Raw genomic sequence first — 27,066 nt, forward strand, 5'->3', positions numbered from 1 at the left:
GCATTCTTTTTATTGGATCTCTTTTTGTGGCTTCTCCAGACCATAAAAAAAGGGGCCAAATAAATCATTTCACTTGACTCAATTGAGAAGTTTAGCTAAATGAATACAAGTAGATAACAAACATCTTACAAAGTCTGACCCTTCATTTCCAGGCACCAAGGCTTAGGGAGATTACTCAAGGGTTTTGACATCAAATACTAGTAATAAGCAGGGAGTTCAATTTTCTTGGAGATTCTCCTAAACTTGCTTCTAACTCGAAAGTATAACATGAAGTTGAAGTTATGTCATATGAGGGAAGTGAGAGAGCTTTTGGTCTTCTTCAGTATCATGAATATTAGAATGAATTCTAATTTAATTACACTTCTGGCTCTGCTCGATACTTTGAATAGCTCTCTCATGTTGACCAATAAAAATACATATGCTAGTACTCCCCTTTCTGTGTCCATGTGTTCTCATTTTTCATCACCCACCTATGAGTGAGAATATGCAGTGTTTCATTTTCTGTTCTTGTGTCAGTTTGCTGAGGATGATGTTCTCCAGATTCATCCATGTCCCTACAAACGACACGAACTCATCATTTCTGATTGCTGCATAATATTCCATGGTGTATATGTGCCACATTTTTCCAATCCAGTCTATTATCAATGGGCATTTGGGTTGATTCCAGGTCTTTGCTATTGTAAACAGTGCTGCAATGAACATTCGTGTACATGTGTCCTTATAGTAGAACGATTTATAGTCTTTTGGATATATACCCAGTAATGGGATTGCCGGGTCAAATGGAATTTCTATTTCTAAGGCCTTGAGGAATTGCCACACTGTCTTCCACAATGGTTGAACTAATTTACACTCCCACCAACAGTGTAAAAGTGTTCCTTTTCTCCACATCCTCTCCAGCATCTGTTGTCTCCAGATTTTTTAATGATCGCCATTCTAACTGGCGTGAGATGGTATCTCAATGTGGTTTTGATTTGCATCTCTCTGATGACCAGTGACGATGAGCATTTTTTCATATGATTGTTGGCCTCATATATGTCTTCTTTCGTAAAGTATCTGTTCATATCCTTTGCCCACTTTTGAATGGGCTTGTTTGTTTTTTTCCTGTAAATCTGCTTGAGTTGTTTGTAAATTCTGGATATCAGCCCTTTGTCAGATGGGTAGACTGCGAAACACTGGGGTCTATTGGGGGGAAAAGGGGAGGGCCAGTGGGAGGGGGAGGTGGGGAGGGATAGCCTGGGGAGAAATGCCAAATGTGGGTGAAGGGGAGAAGAAAAGCAAAGCACACTGCCATGTGTGTACCTACGCAACTGTCTTGCATGCTCTGCTCATGTACCCCAAAACCTATAATCCAATAAAAAATTAAAAAAAAAATACATATGCTAATATATAACTTTGAGAGTTAGGAAAACTAGTAGGAAATACATGCCTTTACCTCACGAAGTTTGAGTTTTGTCTGTACACACACATACATAAACTGCTGTACCCACCCACATAAGAAGAGGTTCATTCTCCTATAAAACCATGAACACCTATAGGGAATGGGGCTCATAACTTTGTAACGCTCATTCAGTCACCTTCCATCAACTGCAGTTTCCAGAATAATATATATATATATATATATATATATATATATATATATATATATATATATTATATTGTATTTTCCATCATTTTCAGCTTTAAAACCAGTGCTTGTGAAAAAACTGTGATGGCCTGAATGACTCAAGGTCTGTACATCACAAAAGTGCACTTTTTGTCACGGTGAGGAGAAAAAGCCTCCTCTGCATAGCTTCCTTGATCATCCTGTGGTGTGGCTGTGGAAAAGAATTTGAGGCATCTTTTATCTTCCTTTGTTTTATCCAGACAATTAGCTAGAAAACTGTTTGCCCTCAGCTAATTCTAAAGCATCCATCCAATCCTATGCTCCAAAAGCTGATCACTGCCAAAATCTTTTCTTCCAAGGTCAATTTTTGGTACTATGATTGCCACTTTCCCGTTATTTTTAAGTAATGGAAAGGTAGATTTTTCTCATCAAAATTTGGCCAATAATTTCTACTGGAAATATAAGGCATTTAGAATTCTCTGTAATACAGTGGAATAAGAAATTCTAAGCATATCAGTGATTCTGGGGACATTTCAAACTAAAGAGAAATTGGAAAAGAAATTCACAGGTCATAATATGTGATTTGCACATAGTTTTGATGTTAATTTTTGAAAAATCTGAGAAAAGATTACCCCCACCACACACACCTCCTTAATAGGTAAAAGTAGCTAAGCCTCCATCACTTACAAATAATGTCATCTATCAAGGTCATGATATATTTTTTTATGCCAGAATAATCCCTCACTGGTTTGGTTATTTTGAAGCTTTTGATAAGGATGAGTATAAGTCAACTGAGTCATTATATTTATATGATCATCAAATTAGGAGTCAAGTCTCTAAGGCTGAATAGCTGTGAGACATCAGGCAAATCTCTCTCTTTGTGTATCTTACTTCCTTATCAAAAGCTAAATGCCTGTAATGAACTATTTATATCACAGGCTTATGGTGGGAATTAAATATGATGATGCATATAAAAGATTTATAATACCATTATAATTGCTACCAAATACCATTATAAATATTACTATTATGACAAAAATTATACGCAAATTATTATTAATAAAAGAACCATTTTCACATTGAAGAAAACTATAAGAATAAACCTAAAGTATATCAAACTTAATTGGGAATCTGAATAAAAAGATTCCATAACTACCATAGCAGATAGCCAGGATAAGGACCAGGGTTAGAAATAACTAGGTCATCCCAGCATATCAAGAATATCTGAAAATAGTTACCATGAAACTATTTTTTTGAATGTGATAATCATAACAAGTAAGCCCAACATCTAATAGTTCTATTTTTACCGAAACTTAACTGAATCTTTTCTCTGGATTCCATTCTGACACAATGTACAAGAATCTGTCCATATGACTATAGCTAAGGTCAATATTATCAAAATATTACATCAGCTTGATCCAGGCTGACCTTCCTGTGTATATGTATATGTATATTGTGTGGGTTATAATATAGTCTCAAGCATAAATATTGATCCCAAATTGGAAGTCATTGCATACTATGTTTGGGAAGTTTTAACAAATATACCATCTTGCCAGAGTGTACTTTGGTTTTACAATCATCCTTTAGTGTCTGTTGGGGAATTGTTTTGGGATCTCCTATGAATATCAAAATCTGAAAATGCTCAACTCCTTAATATAAAATTATTCAGTATTTGCATATAGCCTACACGAATCCTCTCATATACAGTAGTAAGTGCTCACTTAAGGATCTTGACAGGTTCTTAGAAACTGATTTTAAGTTAAATGGAATATAACAAAACAAATTTCACCATAGGCCAAGTGATATAAACAAGAGGAAAGGACTTGCAGCATATTTCTAGTCACAGAATCATCATCAAACCTCTAAACAAAGACCCAAAACACTTATAATACTAAACGCTGAAATAAATGTGAGCTAAACACACATTTAAGAAAGATCAGTCCAGCTCAGTGACTTGCACATGTAATCCTAGCACTTCAGGAGGCTGAGGCAGGAGGATCACTTGAGGTCAGGATTTTGTTACCAGCCTGGACAGCATAGTGAAACTCCATCTCTAAAAAAAAAAAAAAGAAAAAAAAATGCATATATATATATATATACACACACACATATATATGCAGAGCATGGTAGTACATGCCTGTAGTCCTAGCTTTTCTCAAGACTGAGGTGGGAGGATTGCTCGAACACAGGGGAACACAGGTGGTCCGGGCTGAAATTAGCTGTGATCATGCTGCCGTACTGCAGCCTGGGAAACAGAGGAAGACCTTGTCTTATAGGAAAAAATGAAAGAAAGATGAATGAAAAGTAAGATGATTGTTTACCGAATTTTTGGCGAATCAGTGAGTGACAGCAGTTGTGGTGGTGGTGGGTTAAACCAAGTAATCAAGCTTGTGGAGTGAAAATTGAAAGGATCACCTCCTCCCACAACACAGTTCAAAAACAACCACAAAACTGGCAGGCTTGCTGACTGTTCTGTACCATATTTTTTAACTTTTGTACATTTGTATGGTTATCATCTACTTTCCAAATTTTTACATGACAATAATTTTTATCCATTTATTCATTTTCCAACCTGCTTATTTCAATTCGAAGTCTTGGGTGGCCAGATCCTGTTCTGGCAGCTCAGGCAGCAAAGAGGAAACTCACCCCAAACCAGACACTATTCTACTGCAGGGGGCACTCACATACTCACATATACACTCACACGCCTTCCCACCACACACTACAACCATTCAGACATGCCAACTATCCTAACACGCACATCTCTGAGCAGAAACTTGAGTACCCAGAGAAAATCCAGGCAGATTTGAGGGAGAATGTACAGTGTACACAGAAAGTGGCACTGACCAGGAAGCAATTATTATTTTTCTCATCAACATTATAATGAAATGATGCTGAAGGAAATTACATTATTCAAAGACCTGCTGTGCTCTAAATAATTTCTAGATTACTTATAATACCTAATACAATGTAAATGTTATGTAAATCATTGTTTTACTGTATTGCTTAGGGAATAATGACAAGAACAAACATGTGCCTACCCAACCATTGGAGGCCTAACTACATTTTCAATCCAGGTTGGTTTTACTCAAGGTTGGCTGAATCTGTGCATGTGGAACCCAGAGATAGAATGCAGGCTGTTCTTAGATTACAACAACTGGAATTATTTCTCATTTCCCATTACTACAAAAGGGAGAGGCAGGCAGTTTTGCAAAGTTTAATTTTTCCTATCCAACTTTATTGGATATCTACCCTATCCATCAGATGCTATGCAAAATGATGAAAACTCAGAGATGGGCATGATAGAATTTCTGCTTTTCAGAAGCTTCAGATCAAGAAGAAAAAAATTGTATCAAATAAATATGGACAGGAAAATATGTGATTTCACTTTGAAATTGGTCAATGCTTTCCAGTTTTTATTAGCAACAATGTCAGATTATTTACATTCTCCTTCCTTGGGAGTAATTAATGCATGACTCTAATTGATTAAAAATTTTCCTAGGAGTACACTGACAACTGAAAATTAAAATTGTATTTCAACAGCAATTATACTTTCTGGTATGTAAGTTTGAAGAGAACTCCCAAGATCTTTAGAAAATTTAAAAACTTTGACTGTTACTAAATTAAGGTAATTAATTGACGTTCAATGGATATGGGCTTAAGTGAGGACTTTTTCACTTGTGTCAACAAGAGATTGAACAACGTATGTGCATGTTTGTATATATATAGCTTGGAGTGGAAGAGAAGAGACATTAATTCATTCTCTTTTTTATCTCCATCTCTATATGTTTATTTTTCTGCCTCTCTTTCTTCTTTATTTCACTATTTATAACTCACACTCTCTTCTTTTATTTATGTACCCATTGAATATTTACTGAATGACATTCTATGGAGAAACAAGGATGTACTAGGTAGAAAAGGTCTTGAACCGTGTAGAAAACTCTACTTATAGTATATGATAGGTGAATATGTTGATGGATAGCACAAGCTCTGGTGTGAGACCAAGAGTTTGATTCCCATCTCTACCACTTAGCAACTATGTGAATTTTGGCAAGTTACTAATATGCTTAAAGAAACTAATTTAAAAACATTTCAAAACTTATTATTCACATAATTTAGGTAAAATGTCAGCAAATAAGACTAGTTCAATAATTTTGGTTTAATACAAATAATTATGTTTTCTCTGAGTTATTATTAACAGTAGAATGCAAGTATACTGTATTAGTCCATTTTCATACTACTATAAATAACTGTCTAGGACTGGGTAATTTATAAAGGATAGAGGCTTAGCTGACTCACAGTTCAGCATATCTGGGGAGGCCTCAGGAAACTTACAATCATGGGTGAAGACTAAGGGGAAGCAAAGCATCTTCTTCACAATGCAGCAGGAAGAAGTGCTGAGCCAAGAGAGAAAAGTCCCTCATAAAAAAAAAATCATTAGATCTTGTGAGAACTCATTCACTATCAAGAGAACAGCACTAGGGAAACTGCCTCCATGATTCAATACCTCCATCTAGTCTCTCTCTTAACACATGGAGATTATGGGGATTATAATTTAAGCTGAGATTTTTGGGGGAGACACAAAGCCTAACCATATCACATACATTTTTATTCTACTTTGGTATGTTATTTCTAAACTTATAGGTTTACTGATCAAATAAGCTAGTATTATTTCTACCTAAGGTATAATATTACAAAAAAAATTTACTTTGGGTTTAACGAAATTGAATAATTATTCCAGCAAACTGTATTTCAACAGCAATTATACTTTTTGGTATGTAAGTTTGAAGAGAACTCCCAGGATCTTTAGAAAATTTAAAAACTTTGTTACTAAATTCAAGTAATTAGTGGGCATTCGTTGGATATCTAGATAGAAGATTCATTAGGTACGTAGGTAGAATTTCTAAGATAGAAATAGTAAAATATTAGTTATAAAGCATAATTTTAAGTTAATATTCTTTTTGCCTCTTATATTAATATGGTGCCAAGAGGATATGCATTTTTGTGTTTGTTAATATATTCATTTTTGCCATTTTGAGAAATTATACTATAAGAAAGTATTTTTGTTAAAGAAAAAAGAGCATAGCTTTGTTTTAAAGTAAAATGACTGATTGTTCAGAATGAGGAGGAGGAAAGTTTAAAGAAAAAAAAATTTCAATAATAAATTTGTAAAAAGGTTAAGAAAAGGGAATTTGTATTGGTCAATGTGTAAGATTTTCAAAAATGTTTGTGCTTTCTTTTTATTCTTGTTAACATACTGGTGTCTTAAGAGGTTCTAAAAGGTCTTTTTTTATTATTTTCTGAGTAATCTGCCTAAAAACTAAAAATTGTGTCTTCTCAGAATAAATTCTTATGTTTTATCTTGATTTTATCATGTCTTTGACTTAAGAAACCAATACTCTCACTTTTGAAAGAACTAAGATATTTAACAATTAAATTTCCACCTATATTTACTTTTAAAATATTATATTGTCACTTTGATTAAATTGGAAGTCAAGTATTGTTTCTCACTAAACTGTGATCCTATAGTAATCAAATCTCCTGACAATTTTGATATTGTCCCTTTTCAAAACTACGTCTTAAATGATAGATTTTGCCCCTAAAACTGTCTTTGAGAAAAAGAAGATAGACGGTGATATAATAGCATGTGCAGGACATATTTTTAAGTATAGAAGTCTTGCCACCTGCATCCTACACTCTAACAAAGGTATCGGCCTGCTTGGTTTTAACAACAGGTAAAAGAAACATTGCCTTGTGCTCTCAAGCAATTCTCCACCCTAAATTATCAGATCCCATTAAATTATAGGTTTTACTCATGAAAAAGTTGTTCTGTTATATTTGAACCATTTCAGATGTTTCTCTCCATCTGCATGAACATGCCCTCTCTTTTTTTTTCCTTTGTGAAATTTTAAAGTGCACATCCAGGAATGAGTGGGATGCTAGAGTGATTTTTCTTTCCATAACTCTGCATGACCAAGTCACTATCTTTCTTCAGTTTCTACTTAATCTTTATTTTATTAGATCTTGCCCAGTCACTCTACACAAAATGGCAATCCCTCCTTCTATGTGACTCTCCTCCTACCACAACATACATGTACCCATTGCCTATCTCCTAAACCTTTCTTATTTCCCTGGTATTTACTGCCAGCTTACATGTTTGTTTTGTTTATTCCAAAACTTTACTCACTGGAACATAAGCTCTTTGAGAGGAGGAACATTTGTCTATTTGTGTCCCTGCTAAGTGCCTAGTTCCTGGAACAGAAACTGGCAAATTATAGGTGCTCAATACATACTGGTTGAATCAATCAAAGATAGAGTAACTGCTCATTAGAGGACATTACACTTAAGACTACATGAAAATATATGAAACACACTGCTTGCCTTCAGAAAATACGATGGAACAAAGAGACCATTAAAGTTCAGAATTTAGACGACTGAAATCTGAAGAGGTAAGGAAATGTGTCACAGGTGTACCTGTGTATGGATGGAGGGGCTTTGAGGATATGACAAAATGGGAGGGCAATAGTAGGACATAATGTAGCAGATTTAAGAAATGATGTAATCAGAGTGCAATAGAAAGTCTGGCTATTTTTTCGTTTATTTATTGAGTACTCACTGCATAATCACCACTGTACTAAGCTCAGAAAGGATGAAATCTATCTGATGATTTCACAGACAAGTGGGAGAAAGAGACAAGAAAATAGATGTTAACATTTTAGTGGTAAGTCCTATAATGGATTACAACAATGCATAAATATTGCTATCGTAACACCTTACAACTGAATTCCCTCTAGGGAAGAACTTGACCTAGGGGAGTTGTATTGATAAGCTGCTTAGGATAATGCATGATGCATTTAAGTTGCATTCACATTGTTTTATGTATCAAGTTAATTCCCTTTTACTGCTGAGTTGTATTATGTGGATGTATCATAGTTTCCTTATCCACTAACCACTAGATTATTTGGGTTGTTTTTGCTTTTTGACAATTATTAATAAAGCCATCATCAGCATTTGAGTGTAAATTTTTGTGTGAACATAAATTTGGATTTCTCTTGAATAAAGATTAATATGTTAACATAAGTGTATGCTTAACTATGTGAAATGCTGCCAAACTGTTTTCCATCTTGATTTCTTACTTTTAGGCACCAGAACTTTCAGATAATAAATTTCTGGGTTTTTTGTTTTTGCTTTTCTCAGCCTCCCTTATACGGTTTGGCTGTGTCCCCAACCAAATCTCATCTTGATTTGTAGCTCCCATAATTGCTACACATAGTGCAAGAGACCTGTTGGGAGATAATTGGAATCATGGGGGCGGTTTCCCACATGCTGTTCTCATGGCAGTGAATAAGTCTCACAAGATCTGATGGGTTTATAAGGGGTTTTCCCTTTTGCTTGGCTCTCATTATCTCTTGCCTGCCACCAGGTAAGATGTGCCTTTCTCCTTCTGCCATGATTGTGAGGCCTCCCCAGTCACATGGAACTGTGAGTCCATTAAGCCTCTTTTTCTTTATAAATTACCCAGTCTCAAGTATGTCTTAATCAGTAGCATGAAAACAGACTGACACACACCCAGTTCGTGGCAATTTTTGATGGCAGGCTTAGGAGACTAATCCACCTAAAAATAATGTTAATCACCATTACATATGCTTGCCATCTGAATATCTTCTTTTTTTTTTTTTTTTTTTTTTGAGATGGAGTTTTGCTCTTGTTACCCAGGCTGGAGTGCAATGGCGTGATCTCGGCTCACCGCAACCTCCACCTTCTGGGTTCAGGCAATTCTCCTGCCTCAGCCTGCTGAGTAGCTGGGATTACAGGCACGCACCACCATGCCCAGCTAATTTTTTGTATTTTTAGTAGAGACGGGGTTTCACCATGTTGACCAGGATGGTCTCGATCTCTTGACCTCGTGATCCACCCGCCTCAGCCTCCCAAAGTGCTGGGATTACAGGTGTGAGCCACTGCGCCCGGCCCATCTGAATATCTTCTTTGGTGAAATGTCTCTATAGTTCTTCTGCTTTTTTTTTTTTTTCAAAATAACTTGGATTGCTTGTTTCTTTATTACTGGGTTTTAAAATTCCATATAGGTTCTGCACAAATTCGTTATCAGCTATATAATTTTAAAACCTTGTCTCCCAGTCTGTGACTTGTCTTTTTACTTTCTCAATGGTATTTTTCACTAATTATGTTTAAATTTTAATACAATTTAATTATGTTATTTTTTTCCTTTTTGAGAAGTGATTTTGGTGACTTATCTAAGAATATGTTGTGCAAAATCTAAGAATCACAAAGATTTTCTCTTTTGTTTGCTTACAGAAGTTTTATGATTTTAGGTTTTGTAGTGAAAGAAATTATACATGTTGACTCAATATTTCAGAAGGTCTGAAGTATGAATTGAAGTTATTTTTTTTTCTTGCTTAGAGTCTTCCAGTTTCATTTGTTGAAAAGATTACCTTTTTTCTTTGAATTATTTTAGCAACTTTGTCAAAAATCAATTGTGTGTGTGTGTGTATGTGTGTGTATATATATATATGGATACACTCCATTTTTCTACATTTCATCCTTCCACAAAAACACAATTATGATGACTGTAGCTTAATATATAAAAAGTTTGAAGTCAGGTAAAGTGAGTCTTACAGAATTCTTCCTCATTTTCACAATGGGTTAACTATTCAATTTCCTTTGACATCCAAGTATATTTAATTATTAGCTTGTTGATTTCTAGTTAAAAATCCTGCTAGAATTTTGTTCAAAATTACATTAAATCTATAAATCAACCTAGGGAGAACTGTCCTCTTAAAAATGAACATAGTATATCTTTCTAATGATTTCAGTCTTAGACCTTTCATTAGTGCTTTGTCATTTTCAGCATAACTTACTATACTAACTTCGATTTTAAACAAAATGATGTATTACAAAACTGATTTTTTCTCATCAGCATCATAATGAAACAACATTGAACAAAACAATGTTATTTGAGAACCTGCTGTACATTGCTTTACTTAAAGTCACAGTCATCAAGAACCTATTGACAATGTTAAGTGAGGACTTACTGCAAACAAGTTTTGTACTTAATTTTAAAGAGTTATACCTATTCCATGTTGTTTATACATTTTAATGTTGTTTGGTGCTATGATAAAAATACTACTTTTAAATCTTGATTTCTAGTTATTTAGTGCTAGTATATAGAAAGACAATTGATTTTTGTATAATAATTTTGTTCCTCAATCACAAAAGCTTACTTATTAGTTCTAAGATAATTTTTATAGGATCTTTGGGAATTCCTATACAGATAATCATATCATCCAAAAAGAGAAATATTTTTATTCCTTCATTGTTAACCCATATGTCTTTGATTTATTTTTCTTGTTTTATTGCAATGCTAGTATTCCAGTATAATGTTGAATAGGAGTAGTAAGAGCTGCTATCCTTGCCCTATTCCTGATCTTAGTAGAATGAATTCAGTGTCCACTATGTATATAGTTTCATAGATAACCTTTGCCACATTAAAGGTGTTGTTTTATTTTGCCAGTTTTCTGGGGATTATCATTTCTCATAATTTTTAACATAATTTTTCTGCACTTAGTATTTACTTATCTATTGTCTTTTTACCTATATTTTATTGTATTACATTTTAATTTTTTTTAGTGGTTGCACCAGAGACTACAATGTATACAGCTCCCTTTTATACTCTATGTAGAGGTAACATTTTACTACACCAACAAAATTTACAAGTCCTATAAGTATTTAGATTTCTCCTTCATCTTTTGGTTTTCATACATACATATACAAACCTGACAACTTCACTGGACACTGCAGTAATTTTTCTTTCAATAGTCAATTGTATTTTATAGAATTCCGGAAAGAAATTTGTCTTTCATATTAACCCAGACAGTCACTATTTTTCATGCTCTTTCCTCATTTCTAAACTTTGAAGTTTCTCTTCACTGTAATTTTCCATCAGTCTGAAAAACCTCCTTTAGCATTTCTTTTAGAGCAGATTTGCTGGTGACAAATTCTGTTTCCTTTCATCTCTGAATATTTCTATTTCATTAAAGAATAATCTTCTTTCATGAAGGATATTTTTAATGTATATAGGAGTCTTTGTTGATAGCTCTTTTCTCTTAGCATTTTAAATTTGTTGTTTCACTGTCTTATGTCCTACATGGTTTCTGACAAGAAATAGAAAGTAATTTATATTTTGTCCCCTCTATGTAACATGTTAGTTTTCTCCATTTGCTTTCAAGATGTTTTCTTTATCTTTGGTTTTCATCAGTTCCATTGTTATGTGTCTGGATGGTCTTTTAGTTTTTAATTTATTTGGGTATTGGAGGGTTCACGGTTGTTGAATCTGTAAATGTATGATTTTTCTCTTATTTTCAGATTTAAAATTTTCTATTAGCCTATCTTTAAGTCTACTGACTTTTTCCTCTGTCATCTTCATTCTGCTATTCAGCTTTTTTGGTAAAAATTTTATTTCAGATATTGCATTTTTAAGTTCTAAAGTTTTTACCTGTTTTTTGTTTGTTTGTTTGTTTGTTTTTGAGATGGAGTCTCACTCTGTCACCAGGCTGGTGTGCAGTTGCGTGATCTCAGCTCACTTCAACCTTCATCTTCTGGATTCGAGGGGTTTTCCCACCTCAGCCACTTAAGTAGCTGGTATTACAGGTGCATGCCACCACATCCGGCTATCTTTTTGTATTTTTAGTAGAGATGGGGTTTCACCATGTTGATCTGACTAGTCTTGAGCTCCTAACCTTGGGTGATCCACCTACCTTACCTCCCAACCTTGGGTGATCCACCTACCTTAACCTCCCTAAGTGCTGGGATTACAGGAGTGAGCCACTGCTCCTGGCCCTACTTGGTTATTTAATAGTTTCTATTTCTATGCTGAAAACTGTTACCTTTCCATTTATTTCAATTGTGTTTACCTTTATATTATAGAGTATAGCTATAGTAGCTGCTTAAAGTTTTTATCTAATATTTTCAACATCTGTGTCATCTCATGGGTATTATCTGTTAGCCTTTTCTCTAGAGAACCTATAACATTTTCTCTAATTCTTTGTATATTGAATCACTTTTAATTGAAAATACGTTGTGCTGTATAGATACTAGGTCCTGTTAAAATCCTCTGGAGAATATTGATTTTTTGTTGTTGGTTTGGCAGGAAATCAACACAGTTTGTAACAAATTTTAACTTCTATCTTCTTTCTCTACATGATAGCTGCAATGTCAGACTAGTTTTCAAAATTGTTTCTATGCTAGTCTGCATCTGTCTTACACATAAAGTTTAATGTTAAGGCCAGACCTGTGCAGGTCCATACACATTCTATAGGTTTCCATTATACAGATATCCTCCCTGATATTTATCCTCATCCTTCAGGTTTTAGGGATTTGGGGGCAGGAGGTCTCCAGCCAAAAATAAGGGATTCTTTCCATTTTAATGTTCTACTACTGCCAAAATTCAATTGTGGCCTCTTGAGAGAAAATGAATAAATAAATAAAGCAATGGGACCTCATGCCTTTTCAGGGCATATCTTCAGTTTTTGACTCCCCTCCCTAGTCTGCCTATTTTTGTTTAAATTTTAATAAGTTGTTCTTGAAAAAAATTTTGTCTAGAATTTTGGGCTGTAATCACCAAGAGAGAATATCTGTAGGGGTTTATACTATCTTAGCCAGACAGTTTATACTTTTTTATTTTTTACATATTTGTTTTTATTTCTGTTTCAGGAATAAGTCCACTCCGAAAAAAAAATTAAATGCTAATGAAGGCAACTTGTGAACGATAATGTGCAAAGGTAAGTTGGCACTGCTGACAGGCCCTCCTAAGATCCTTGTATTTCTATTTAGCAGGTTACGGAAAGCTATAGAAGTATTTTCATTCAAATGCCTCATTGTGGTGGCAGCCCTTAAAATGGTCTTGCTGCTGCCTTTTTTTAAAAACCATTCTGAAATAGAAGTGAAATAATTTCAAGCTTGCTTCCATATTCTTGTCCTGGCACCAATCTTATTTCCCCAGAAGGCGTTTCTATTACTGAAAGTGGCATTCAGGCACTGACGACCACACATTTCCTTATTATGCATTGCATAACGCAAGAAAAAAAAAGACCAATAAAATCACTGGTCCTACTTATTGTGAGCCAACAGCATTTAGGACAGGACTGACTTTATGCTACATGGATATGTCTCTTAGGTAATGTGGCCAGAGATTAACTGATGAAGCATTACATATAAATATCTATGTGTAACAATAAATGTAGTAAGTATTTGGATAAGATGCAAAGCCTTTATATTTTCTCTATTACTTAACTGACTTTTAACAACACTCTATAGTTAATATAGGTGCTTCTGATAAATAACTGTAATATCAGACATTTAACTGGTACCTAGTCTAGATGCCTGCCTTAGGCTGCTGTTGCCAGAAATAGACTATGAGACAAAATTTGTATGAAGGAGGTTGACTGAGGACTGCTGTTAATCAACACCCATGAGGAATGATAGTAATAGGAATGGCCAGAGGAGGAAGCTGAACAGCAATGTGATTGCAACCGAAGCCCCAGCAATCCCTCAGGGAATTCTGGAGCTAAGACATCCTTTCAGAGATGTCCCAGATTGAGGCAAGGGGTGGGCTTTTGTACTCTCTTCCAGACTAGTGAGTGGAAGGAGACTGTCCAAAGGCACTAAGTGTAACCTGAGACCAGGAAGCTTTCTTTGGCAGAGGAATTCCCCAAGAGGAATTCAGCTGTGAGATTTTGGAGCCAACATTTCAGACATCTAGAGAAATAAGCACCTGTGTATTAGTCTGTTTTCTGTTTCTTATGGCAGGATAACTGAAATTGGATAACGTATTCTTTTTTAATAAGTAAATTGTTTCTTATGGTTACAGTTGCTGAGAAGCCAAAGGTCAAGAGGCTGCATCTGTTAAGAGCCTTCTTGCTGGTGGAGACTTTGAAGAGTCCCAAGACGGCACAAGTTACCACATAGAGAAGAGGCTGAGCATGCTAGCTCAGGTCTCTCCTCTACTTTTAATAAAGCCACCGATACTACTCCAATGATAACCCATCAACCCATTAATTCATTAATGTAATACATTAATGAATTAATGGACAAATCCATCCATGAAAGCAGTCTTCATGATCCAGTCACATCTTAGCAGCCCCATGCTCAGTCAGTACTTCTACAGTGGGGTTTCAATTTCAGTATAATCCAGGTACAAGGGCTCATGCCTATAATCCCAGCAATTTGGGAGGCCAAGGTGGGTGGATTGCTTGAGTCTAGGAGTTTGAGACCAACCTGGGCAACATGGCAAAACCCTGTCTTTACAACAAAAATATAAAAATTAGCTGGGTGTAGTTGTGTGTGCCTGTGGTCCCAGCTACTCCAGGGGCTGAGGTGGAAGGATCACTTGAGCCTGGGAGGTGGAGTTTATAGTGAGCCAAGATTGCACCACTGCACTCCAACCTGGGCAACAGAGTGAGATCTGTCTCAAACAGAAACAAAAAAAATTCAAGGTGAGTTTTAAAGGGGACAAACATTCAAACCGTAGCAGTACCGAATCCTGCATAAGGGTCCGAATAGTGTACCCCAGACAGTATTTATGACAGTACCTTACATCAACGTGTCTTCACACCTGTAAAAAGGGGATAATGACCCAAGTCCAAGTCAGCCTCATAGAGGGTAGTGTTTTTTTATTTTGGCATATGCGTATCTTTAGATATAGAAATTATGCGTGTTATATAAACACACACATGATATGTTATATATATATTCTAAACATATTATCTCACACAAAAATGAACTCTCAATAAGTGTTAGATCTTTTTATTATTATTTCTCATATAGTAAGCCTATGTATGGATATTCATAATTGAGAAGTTTCATTTTAATGACTTAAAATTGAGGCAAGGCAAAGTTAATGCCTTGCCTACTAATATCCAGACAAAAAGATTGTCTGTATTTCTCCCTATGTCCTTGCTGTTATTTTTTGTATTGCAGTTCTTCATATGAAATCCTGTAGGATTTCAACTCAAATCAAATCACCCAAACCTTCAAATGGTGTTTCTGTCATTATATTTGTTTGCGTGCTTAATTGTTCTTTGTTTGTTTCCCCTACAAGTTGGCTTTTTGTCTCCATCAAGATCAGTTTGTATATTTCCTATTTTCTAGGAGGGTGAAGAGAAAGGAGACTGCATGTTCTGACATGTACTTTTAAATTAAAAAGAGAGTGAGTTTAAAATAGAAGTAATTCTAACACATGCAGATATCCACATGCTGAGGAGACAATTCTATTGTATTTTTCAAACATTAAAAACAGAGAGAGAGGGAGGAAAATAAAATTAGTCCATATTGGAATGAACACAACTGGGGCCTTGGCAAAGCTGACACAGACATCGCTGCCAGTGTACAACAGAGCACAAAGGGTCTGTTTCTGCTGATCATCACGAATCACTGAGACCTCTAAATATGTTCTTTTAAACAAGAATGAGTAATACTGCAATTTTTCTTTCACAAATGAGTCAATACAATCTGACACATACCATTCAGTGTACATTTTTTAGGTATTTTTATTGCTGTTAGATGAAAGTTGGCATATGTATTTTTTTGTTTCATTATTTTTGGGTTAGATTATTATTTGGCCTGCTTTTGTGTGTTTGTATATGTGTGTTTCTCTCTCTCTCTCTCTCTCTCTCTCTCTCTCTCTCTCTCTGTGTGTGTGTGTGTGTGTGTGTGTGTGTATCTGTGTGATTCTAGGGGAAACTAGAACAGAAAAATTTACAGCTGCTTGTATCCTGTTTCATTCGACAGAGGAGACTGGGATTTCTGTTTCTTCTATTTCCTGACTCATTTCCAAAAGGCCTCTACTATCACAATTGTCACAGCAACAATACTTTCTATATAGCAAAAATATTTCCCAGTTTACCTATTTCAAGAAAGTGATTTCTAGGCTAACAAAAAAATGAGTACAATCTCCTGGCTGGCTGCAATAGAAACATAGAGAAGTAAAATTTAACAATAAGCATAATCTAGAAAAAATAATTCTAACTAGACTCGGCTTCACTGATACTCAAAATCTGTTCTACCTTGCTTTATCGCTCCTTTCACCTATCGAACAGCGCATATGTGGACATTCTTTGTTTCTGCATGTCCCAAATAGATCCTCTTTCTCCTGAAACAACACTCTGCTATCCCTTTGGTGAGCCACCCCTCCTTCTGCTCAGTCCTTCAGCTAACCCTAACTTTAACCACAGTTCTAGTAAGGACACAGAATCAGGCTTAGCAAAAAAAAAAAAAAAAAAAAAAAAGTATATTATTTTAGTACGAAAGCCCAAGCCATCCAATGACAACCTCAGCCTTTTTGCTAGAATTTTGGGGAACATGAACCCCTCTTTTGACCTGGTGAGCTGCATTTATGGGAAAGTTGCCAGATGCTGATGGTAATCTTACTGTCTTAGTAAGGAAACAGCCTGCCTGAGATTGGAATGGGGATAGAGGAAAGCAGAGATGAAGACAGACCAAGTTTGACATTGCTTTGGTACCTGGACTCATTCGACCACACCCAGAGAAAATTCTGTCACCATACTTTTCAGTTATGTGAGTTAATCAACTTAAAATAAGGCAAAGTGAAGGTTTTGTGTTTTGTTTGATGTGAAATTAAAAAGTTCCTGATAGAACTAGGTTATATTTGTATATTTGATACACATATTCACATATTCATTACTCATTCAAAAATACTTAGAGTTTGAGGGAACTTTACTTCCATACTTCTGAGCATTCTCTGTTCTCTCACTAACTCCCCCACAGGAGAAGATGACCAGCTTAATCTGACTGGTGATTGTGAAAGGAGAACAGGGCTATGTACTCTCTCTCTCTCTCTTTTTCTTTAATGACTGCCCCATAATTTATTGAATTAACTTTCAATTGTGAAACATTTATGGTAACCAATTTTCTTACAATTAGAGATAATATTAGGATGATAACCTTGTGCATTAATCTTTGTGCATCAACCCCAATTTCCTGGGTCAATATCCAGGAGGAGAATTCTTCTAGGCATTCGAGAAGATTTGCTGGGTCAAAGAGTGAAAACATTTTTGAGCCTATTTTCCGACTTTATGAAGGTATAGTTGGCAAATAAAAATTGAATATATTAAAGTCATACAACAATGGGATGTTTTGATTGATATATGTTGTGAAATGATTACCACAATCAAGCCAACTAACCTATCCATCATCTCACTTAGTTGCTATTTTGTGTGTGAGAACACTTAAGATCTACTGTCTTAGCAAATGCAAAATGTACAATATATTATTACTAACTATAGTTGTCATTCTGAACATTAGGTGTCCAGAACTTATTTATCTTCTAACTGCAACTTTGAATCCTTTGACTAACATCTTCCCTATTTCTCCACCCACAGCACCTGGTAAACATTATTCCATTCTCTATTACTATGAGTTCAACTATTTCATATAAATGAGATCATGCTATATTTGTCTTTCTGTGTTTGGTTTATATTGCTTTACCTGATGTCCTTCAGTTTCTTTCATGTTGTCACAACTGGCAGAATTTCTTTCTTTTTTAAAGATTGAATAATATTCATACATACTCACACACACACACACACACACACACACACCACATTTCCTTTATTAATTCACCTGTTGACAGAAACTTAGGTTGTTTTCATATCTTGTCTACTTATGAATAGCTTTCCTTTTCTCAGAGAGTCAATAATCTTTCTCTGGGCCATACAGAAAGCTTATCAGAAAAGTCCTTCTTCCCTCATGGTGAAGTACAATTTTTCAGTGTTGTTTTTGACTGAAAGACAGCATAAGGCTGTCTATTCTGAGATTTAGGGACACCCACTTGCCTAACCATATAAACTTCGTACTCTTAATATACACATTATCAGTGTGAAGGTGAATTTTGCATTATACTTGTCTGGCTTTATGTATATCTCTAAGTGAACTCAGAATCCAAGACTGCAAGGGAAGTGTTATCTCTTGCTCCCCCCAGCAACTTCCTATCAAATTCCAACAAGATGATATGTATAGAAAACACTTAGATGAGCAAAGCCATTCCATTATTCAGGAATACCAAAGAGTCTACTCCATCTGGAATATAAGACACAAGTGGGCAAGTGGAGGAGTTGAGAGTATAAATATATAATCAGAGAGCAAATTATAAAGGGCCTTCTATGAAATATCAAAGGATGGAACAATGTATGCCTAATGTTGAACCACTGAAAAATTTCAAATGAGTGTTAGACATTTTCCAAAAAATATTCTGGCATGAGTTTGAAAAATGAAATTAAGGGTAAAGAGGGGACGACACAAAACAAGGCATAGTGAGCTGGTCTCCTTACCTACATAAAAACTGTCATGACGGCAAGAATTTCACCACCACAGGCATAGCCCTTATCTCAATGCCCCAAACCCAACTGGCCTCATTGTGAGTATGTGTGTATGTTTTATCAGTAAAGAATAAATCGTCAGATTTTTTTAATGAGAGAAAAAACAATAGTATAGTAAGGGAAAGCATGGCATTAGATCTGGACCTAAATCTCCTACACCTGAGTTCTGGATTTCATATTTGCTAGTTCATGAGGTATATAGTCTAAGTAATAGGCATTGGCTAGATTTCATAAGAATAAGCTATTCAGCTAATATTTATTGATATCATTCAATATGGCCAATTTTTTTCTTGATGTTGGATCTAGTTTTAGGATCTAGGCCACTGACTTCAATCATTTAATGGACAAAGAAGAGAGGGAACATGGTCATGATGATGCTAAAGTGTTCAGAAAGGGGCCATGGAAAATGGCATCTTAAAAGTTTAGGGAGGAAAATTTTCAAACAGGAGGGGAGGTTAAGAGTATCAAATATCACAAAAAAACAAATAACTTAATAAGTAAAAATTGCCCTTTGGATAGGTCAAGAAGGCAATGAGGCCCTAAGGTAGAATAGCTGAATCATTTTTTGAGAGGTCAGGGCACAGACAAATGGAAGAACATCCTATGCTTATGGATTGGAAGAATCAGTATCACTAAAATGATCATATTGCCCAAACAAATCTATAGATTCAATGCTATTTCTGTCAAATTACCAGTGTCATTTTTCACAGAATTGAAAAGCAATCCTAAAGCTAATTTGGAGGACCCAAAACAAAATCAAAAATGTCCAAACAGCCAAATTACTCCTAAGCAAAAGAACGAATCCTGAAACATCATGTTTCCTGACTTGAAATTATATTGTAAGGCTTTGGAAATTAAATCAGCATGGTGGTATTACAAAAATAGACACATAGATCAATGGGGAACAGTACAGAGAACCCAGAAATAAAACCATATCTCTACAACCAACTGATCTTTGATAAAGTTGACAAAAATAAACAATGGGGGAAAAGTCACCCTATTCAGTAAGCAGTGCTAGAAAAACTGGTGCTAAAAAAAAAAAAAAAAAGCAGTGCTAAAAAAATCATATGTAGAAGAATAAAACTGGACCCCTATTTCTCACCATTTATAAAAACCAACTCAAGATGAATTAAAGCCCAGCCCGGTGTGGTGGCTCATGCCTGCAATCCTAGCACTTTGGGAGGCCGAGGTGGGTGGATCCCCTGAGGTCAGGAGTTCAAGACCAGCCTGGCTATCATGGTGAAACCCCATCTTTAAAAAAAAAAAAAAAAAGAAGAAGAAGATGAATTAAAGCTCTAAACATAAGACATGACACTATAAAAATCCTAGAAGGAAACCTAGGAAAAACTCCTCTGACATAGCTTAGGTAAACAATTTATGGCAAAGATCCCAGAAGCAAATGCAACAATAACAAAAATTAAAAAATGGAACTTAATTAAACTAAAACGCCTATGCACAGCAAAAGAAATTATCAACAGAATAAACAGGCAACCCATAGAACGGAAAAAAATTGCAAATTATGCCACCAACAAAGAATAATATCCATAATCTGCAAGGAACTCAACGGGAAAAAAAATAATGAACAATCCCATTATAAACTGGGCAAAAGGCATGAACAACTATTTCTCAAAAGAAGATAAAAAAGCATTCAACAAACATGAAAAAAATGCTCAGCATCACTAATCATCAGATAATTTCAAATTAGCACTGCACAGAGATATAGCCAGTCAGAATGGCTATTATTAAAAAGTCAAAAACAACAGATGTCTGTGTGTATTGAGAGAAAAGAGAACGCTTACATACTGTTGGTGGGAATGTAGATAAGTACAACTTGTATGTAAAACAGTATGGAGATTTCTCAAAGAGCTAAAAATAAAACTACTATTTGACCCAGTAAGCCCACCACTGGGTATCCACATCAAAGAACAGTAAACCATTATATTAAAAAACAATTAACAATAAATCATTATATTAAAAAAGACATATGCGCTCATATGTTTATTGCAGCACTGTTCACAATAGCAAAGTCATGGAACCAATCTAAATGTCCATCAATGGTTGATTGGTATATATACACAGCGAATACTATTTAGCCATAAAAGGAATAAAATCATGTCACTTACAACAATGTGGTTGAGGCTGGAGGCCATTTTCCTAAACAAATTAGCTCAGAATCAGAAAATCAAATATGGCATGTTCTCACTTATAAACGGTAGCTAAATAATGGGGTGTAAACATACATACAGAGGGAAATAATAGACTCTGGGGACTCCAAAATGGAGAGGGCTGAGGTTTGAAAAATTACCTATTGGGTATACCATTCAATATTTGAGTGATGAATTATAAGGCTGTGGAAATTAAAACAGCATGGTAGTAGTACATGGATATGTTAGAAGCCCAACTCCCACCATTATGCAATATACCCATGTAACAAACATGGACATGTGCCCCCCAAATCTAAAATTTTAAAAAAGAGTAAAATCTGTCACCAGAACATGGATGATGGTACAATGAAAGCTTATTAGGAGAAAAGACTAAAATGAAGATGAATTTCTTATAAGCCTTAAGATAGCAAAAAGAAAAGGATTCAAGCCAAACACAGCTGTAGCCAGGTCAGATCAAACTGTGTAACCATTTAAGTGTTAGAAAGTTGACCACTAACAACATATACATGGGCTGCATTTAAACACACACACACACACACACACACACACACACACACACACACACACACGGGACAGTACTATCTCCCTGCTTAGAAAGTGGTTGAGAGGCCAGTGTGGTGGCTCATGCTTGTGATCCCAGCACTTTGGGAGGCCGAGACAGGTAGATTACTTGAGTTGGGAGTTTGAGACCAGCATGGCCAGCATGGTGAAACCCCGCATCTACTAAAAATACAAAAATTAGCTGGTGTGGTGATGTGCACCTCTAGCCCCAGCTACTCAGGAGGCTGAGGTGGGTAGGTAACTTGAGCCCAGGAGGTGGAGGTTGCAGTGAGCTGAGATCTCGCCACCGTACACCAGCCTGAGTGACAGTGAGACCCTGTCTCATAAAATAAAATAAAATAAATTAAAAAGTGGTTAAGAAATGCTGAGACCAGATGGAGTGATAATCTCTCTGCCTAATTTTCCTCATCAGTAAAAGAGGATACTAATAACCCTACCTCACGGGTGATTGTGAAGACTGGGGTGATGAATGTGAAGCACTCACAACAGTGCCTGGGTAACTGTTCTACATGTGTTAGCTGTTATTATCTTTGAGGTAATTTGTGATAATGCCCATACACTCTCTTGGACATTCACAAGCCTCAGAGTAACTAGCCATATTATTTACATTTTATTTGCCCACTTTGTGTGTTACAAAAGATAGCAAGCATAAATCTTATAGAAACGAAGGTGGTATGACATATCACTCATTTAGTTTTTGAGCATATAATTACATCTAAAAATGACAGCGATTATGTATTTTTTTATAAATTCTCTGCATTTAAGGCAATTTCAAGTTCTAAAGCAAAAGGGCAGAATTATATAATAAGCCAAAATTTATGTAATTAATATAGGGGCTTTTATGCTGTACCCTACGCACTATAGATGCCAACTATTAAACCTGTGATTTTCCCATTTTACATTTCGTTAATTCAAGGAAAGACAGATTGTGGGGACAGAATGCAAAGTGGGTTCTGATATGAATCTAACTGATGTGTGTTGTTAGTTGAAGAAATAAAAATAAATAAACTAAATTATCTTAAATGATTTTTGTTGGCTGTGTATTCTAGCTAGAAAACCTCATCTCCACAACTAATTAGCTCAGTGACTTTGAACAAATTACATGACCTTTCTGGGTTTAAAAGGAAATTTGAGACATTATTGGGCCATCGACTGATCGTATGTTCTTCAAGATGCTAAATAAAAGTGTGCCTGGGTATGGTCTCAAATATATCTCTTTGTATAACATATGAAATAAAAGCAATCATTAAAAAAAAGAGGAAAACCTCCTAAATGAGGTGCTCATACCAGTCTACAAACAACTCTAGCCATGTTCCATCTGAAGACCAGAGACAAATCATACCAGGTGCTATCTACTTCAGTTAAAATATACATGTAGCTTGGTAAGCGCTTATTATTGGCAGATTTTACTAATATTAATCCCAGATTTTAGCAATACCGAAAGCCTCTGACACCTCCTGTGTCTTATGAAAACTGGTTTCTTCTTAATTTTATGTTTACTGAGAGCATAGTTTATACATAATGAGTCTCAAGAGATTTTTTTTCTTTAACTGAGTCTCCCATCTTTGGTAGTATATGTAGACATCTATGAATGCAACACCGTGTAAATATATACAACTACTCAGTAACCCTGGTGAAAACATAGAAACACAGTGCCTGTGGCTTAGGAGCATCTCTTTATATTCACGCTAAAAATGAGTGAAGCTTGATATGGCATGATATACAGACTCAGATTAAATAACAGCTTGAAATAATTCTAAGTAGATTGTTTTGAGAAGATTGCTTTCACTCGCTGAGCCTGTTTCCTCATCTACAAAATGAGGATAATAACACACATTTGAATTTGTTTTTTGGATAATAGATAACGTTTCTATGGATGCAGATATAAATATATATGTTTTACTCATACCCTGTATTAGCCAAGATTCTTGATCCTAACTTTGAGAAAACCATTCTAGCTAGTTTAAATAAAAAGAGGATAGAGTTAGAATTCAGGACTTTGAAGCTATGTTTTCCATAAGACACATACCGGGAATAAATGTCAAGACTCTATCTGTGATCTCTTCCTCTTTCTCTGCACCTGCTTCATAATCCACTTTCTTTTTCTAGAGATTCAGAGTTCTGGAGTTTGCATATGACTCGTCCAGTCACTTACAAAGAATTACTAGCAGCCTCTGAGTCTTATGTTCATTTCTAAATTTACAGGAGAGGAAATCCTAAAACTCCCAGGTTTAGTAAGATATTCATCCGGGCCCAACTTGCAGTGACCAGAGGACAGGCTCACTATCATAAAAGTGAATACTGGGAGAATTATAAATCAGGCAGGAATGAACTTTCCAGATGGGGAATCATTGTGAACTGGGAAGACACACTGTAAGCTGTTAGTCAATCTCAAAGTTTTTCTCCACAGAGCATTCAAGACAGAAGTAAGATATGTAAAGTATATGACACAAGGCCTGGCAAATAGCAAGCATTAGATAAGAGGCCATGAATATTATACAGGTAAAACCTAAAGATTACTTTCATCTATGTCATGATTGAACCAGCTTTCACTGAGGCCCATACTACATTTTATAAATTGGGCTATACCTGGAAATAGTGAAGTTACTCTGGTCTCAGTCACTAGGAAGCTTCTGTTACACAGAAGAGGGTGACTAATTCATCTCTCCTGAACTCCCCCAAACACTGTCCTTTATGAAAGGATTTCTCTCTTCAAGATATGATATTTTTTTCTATGTTTTGGAACTCAAAAGAGATGGTCTTCCTAAGCAATTTTCACAGTAAATTAACTCCATCGTTCCAGACAGCAAGCATCCCAATTGGTAGCAGTTTTTATCCTCATGAATCTTTTGGTAAAAATATGTCAAACAGCTTTCAACATGAGCATTAGAGTTGAGGGTCCACATCACACAACTGGGAAAAAGAATTAAAAGTGGTTCTTACTGACAAGACAAAAACACTGGGCTGGCTGGCATCACATTCCCTTTTCTACATGATAAGAATTCGCTGTGAGAAATCACAAAGTACTTGAAAATTATCATATAATAAGGGTGATAAATCCATTAACCATACAGCATAAAACAAATTGCCAGGCTGAGTGCGGTGGCTCATGTTTATAATCCTGGCACTTTGAAAGGCTGAGGCAGGTGGATTGGTTGAACCCAGGAGTTTGAGACCAGCCTGGGCAGAATGACAAAAACCTCATCTCTAAAAAAAAAAAAAAATTGAGCCAGGTATGGTGATACATGCCGGTAGTTTCAGCTACTTGGGAGGTTGAGGCAGGTGGATCACCTGAGCCTGGGAGGTTGAGGCTGGGGTGAGCCATGATCACAGTGGTGCACTCCAGCCTGGGCAATAGAATGAGACCCTGTCTCAAAAATAAAAGAAAACAAAAACTGCCTGTGTCATGTTGTCCAATTGTCATAGATAATACACAAATACTCAAGATGAAAGAAACATTACTGGTTTTAAAATACAGTAAATATGGATTCCTGGCCTGGTTTCACTGTCTTCTATGTAGATGACCTGTGTGGGCCACTTTGTAAGCTTGGAGGTTGTAGCTTATACTCATTTTTAGTGAAAAGAGAACAATTAGAATTTTTTTTTTTTTTTCGAGACAGAGTTTCGCTCTTGTTACCCAGGCTGGAGTGCAATGGCGCGATCTCCGCTCACCGCAACCTCCGCCTCCTGGGTTCAGGCAATTCTCCTGCCTCAGCCTCCTGAGTAGCTGGGATTACAGGCACGCGCCACCATGCCCAGCTAATTTTTTGTATTTTTAGTAGAGACGGGGTTTCACCATGTTGACCAGGATGGTCTCGATCTCTTGACCTCGTGATCCACCCACCTCAGCCTCCCAAAGTACTGGGATTACAGACTTGAGCCACTGCACCCGGCATGAAAAATTAGAATTTTAAATCTTCAATTCTAAGTCAGACAGTGTACTACACTGGCTGTAGAATAAGTTTGAGAGTGTCAAGCTCTGTTTATTACTCTTTTAAAAAATGTTATATATATGATATATACATATGTTACATATATAACATTTTAATATCACATATACACATTTATATGTTACACATATGACACATGTAACATATATATCATATGTATGCACTTCAGAGAATTTAGAAAACACACAGGTATAAATGTAATATAAAAAAATAAACCAAATTCTACCTGCTAGCTTCTCCCAAATTCAATACTATCATTTTGGGTTTTATTCTTTAGAGTCTTTTAAAACAAAGTCTGTATGTATTTGTAATTTCCTTTGAAGAATTAGGACTCATATTATGTATGAAGCTTTTAAATCCATAATGTATACTATGAGCATGTAGAATATGTATATCATATTGATTGTCACACATCATCTTTTATACACCTCAACTATAGTTGAGGAAATTCTTGTACCATGAGTATTGCCACCTCAAGGTAAAAGCAGTCTCAATTTTCCAGCCTCTTTAACAGTTAGGACATGGCCTAGGTGATGCAGACTTCATCAATAATATATGTATATGCCAGCTGCTTCAGGGTTCAATTTGGAAATGGATGACACAAAGAAAGAAACCTCATGTGGAATCTTTTTCTTGGTATAGCCTAGTCAAGGAGCACAGAGCTTTCACGAGTATCAGTGGTATTAGCTTCATGGTAGGGTCCACTCTCAAAATCTAAGGAAGAACCTCTGGTCTTGTGCTCGAGAATGGTGCAATTATACCTGCACTAATGACAAAGTATGGATTGGGCATTTTTCTGCATGATAAATCATAATTATCTGACTGTTTTAGAAATTATTTGAACAGATATCCTTTAGTGAATTTCCTTTCTACATAAAACAGCTGGAAAGATTTCTGTGTTTTGTAACTAAAACTTGGAATGGTACAACTATATCCCTTTGCCAATACATTTTCATTAAAGATGTCACTTGAGAGGCAAAAAAAAAAAAAAGAAGCCATCATACACATATTGCAATATACACTTAGCTGTCCATTCATTATTTTATTTTTAAAATAAATTTAACTCTGTGACCTTCCTGGAATGTATTTTGGTAAGTGATGTCAGTTAAAATTTATGCAGCAGTCTCTGGTTATCTGCAGTTTCACTTTTCATGGTTTTATCCATGGTTATCCATGGCCAACCATGGTGTGAAAACATTAAGTGAAAAAAAAAAGAAATAAACAATTCGTAAGTTTCAAATTGCATACCTTTCTGAATAGTGTGAGGAAACCTCACACCATCCTGCTCCATCCCTCCTGGGGCGGGAATCATCCTTTTGTTCAGCTATATCCATATTGCATCTGCTACATTAGTCACTTACTAGCCATCTACATTATCA

General features: G+C 35.7%; 1 long non-coding RNA gene across 1 annotated transcript in view; it reads left to right on the plus strand.

The window, feature by feature from the left end:
* LOC118145610 (uncharacterized) overlaps positions 1 to 18,083 on the plus strand; it is a 31,091-nt gene extending 13,008 nt beyond the window's left edge. The window contains exons 2-3 of the long non-coding RNA XR_004730897.3: positions 13,331 to 13,398; positions 14,487 to 18,083. This is a non-coding gene — a long non-coding RNA (uncharacterized LOC118145610). The remainder of the gene's footprint in view (positions 1 to 13,330; positions 13,399 to 14,486) is intronic.
* Positions 18,084 to 27,066: the final 8,983 nt, after the last annotated feature.

The sequence above is a fragment of the Callithrix jacchus genome, chromosome 10 (assembly GCF_049354715.1).
Source record: "Callithrix jacchus isolate 240 chromosome 10, calJac240_pri, whole genome shotgun sequence".
In the NCBI taxonomy this organism is placed as follows: Eukaryota; Metazoa; Chordata; class Mammalia; order Primates; family Cebidae; genus Callithrix; species Callithrix jacchus.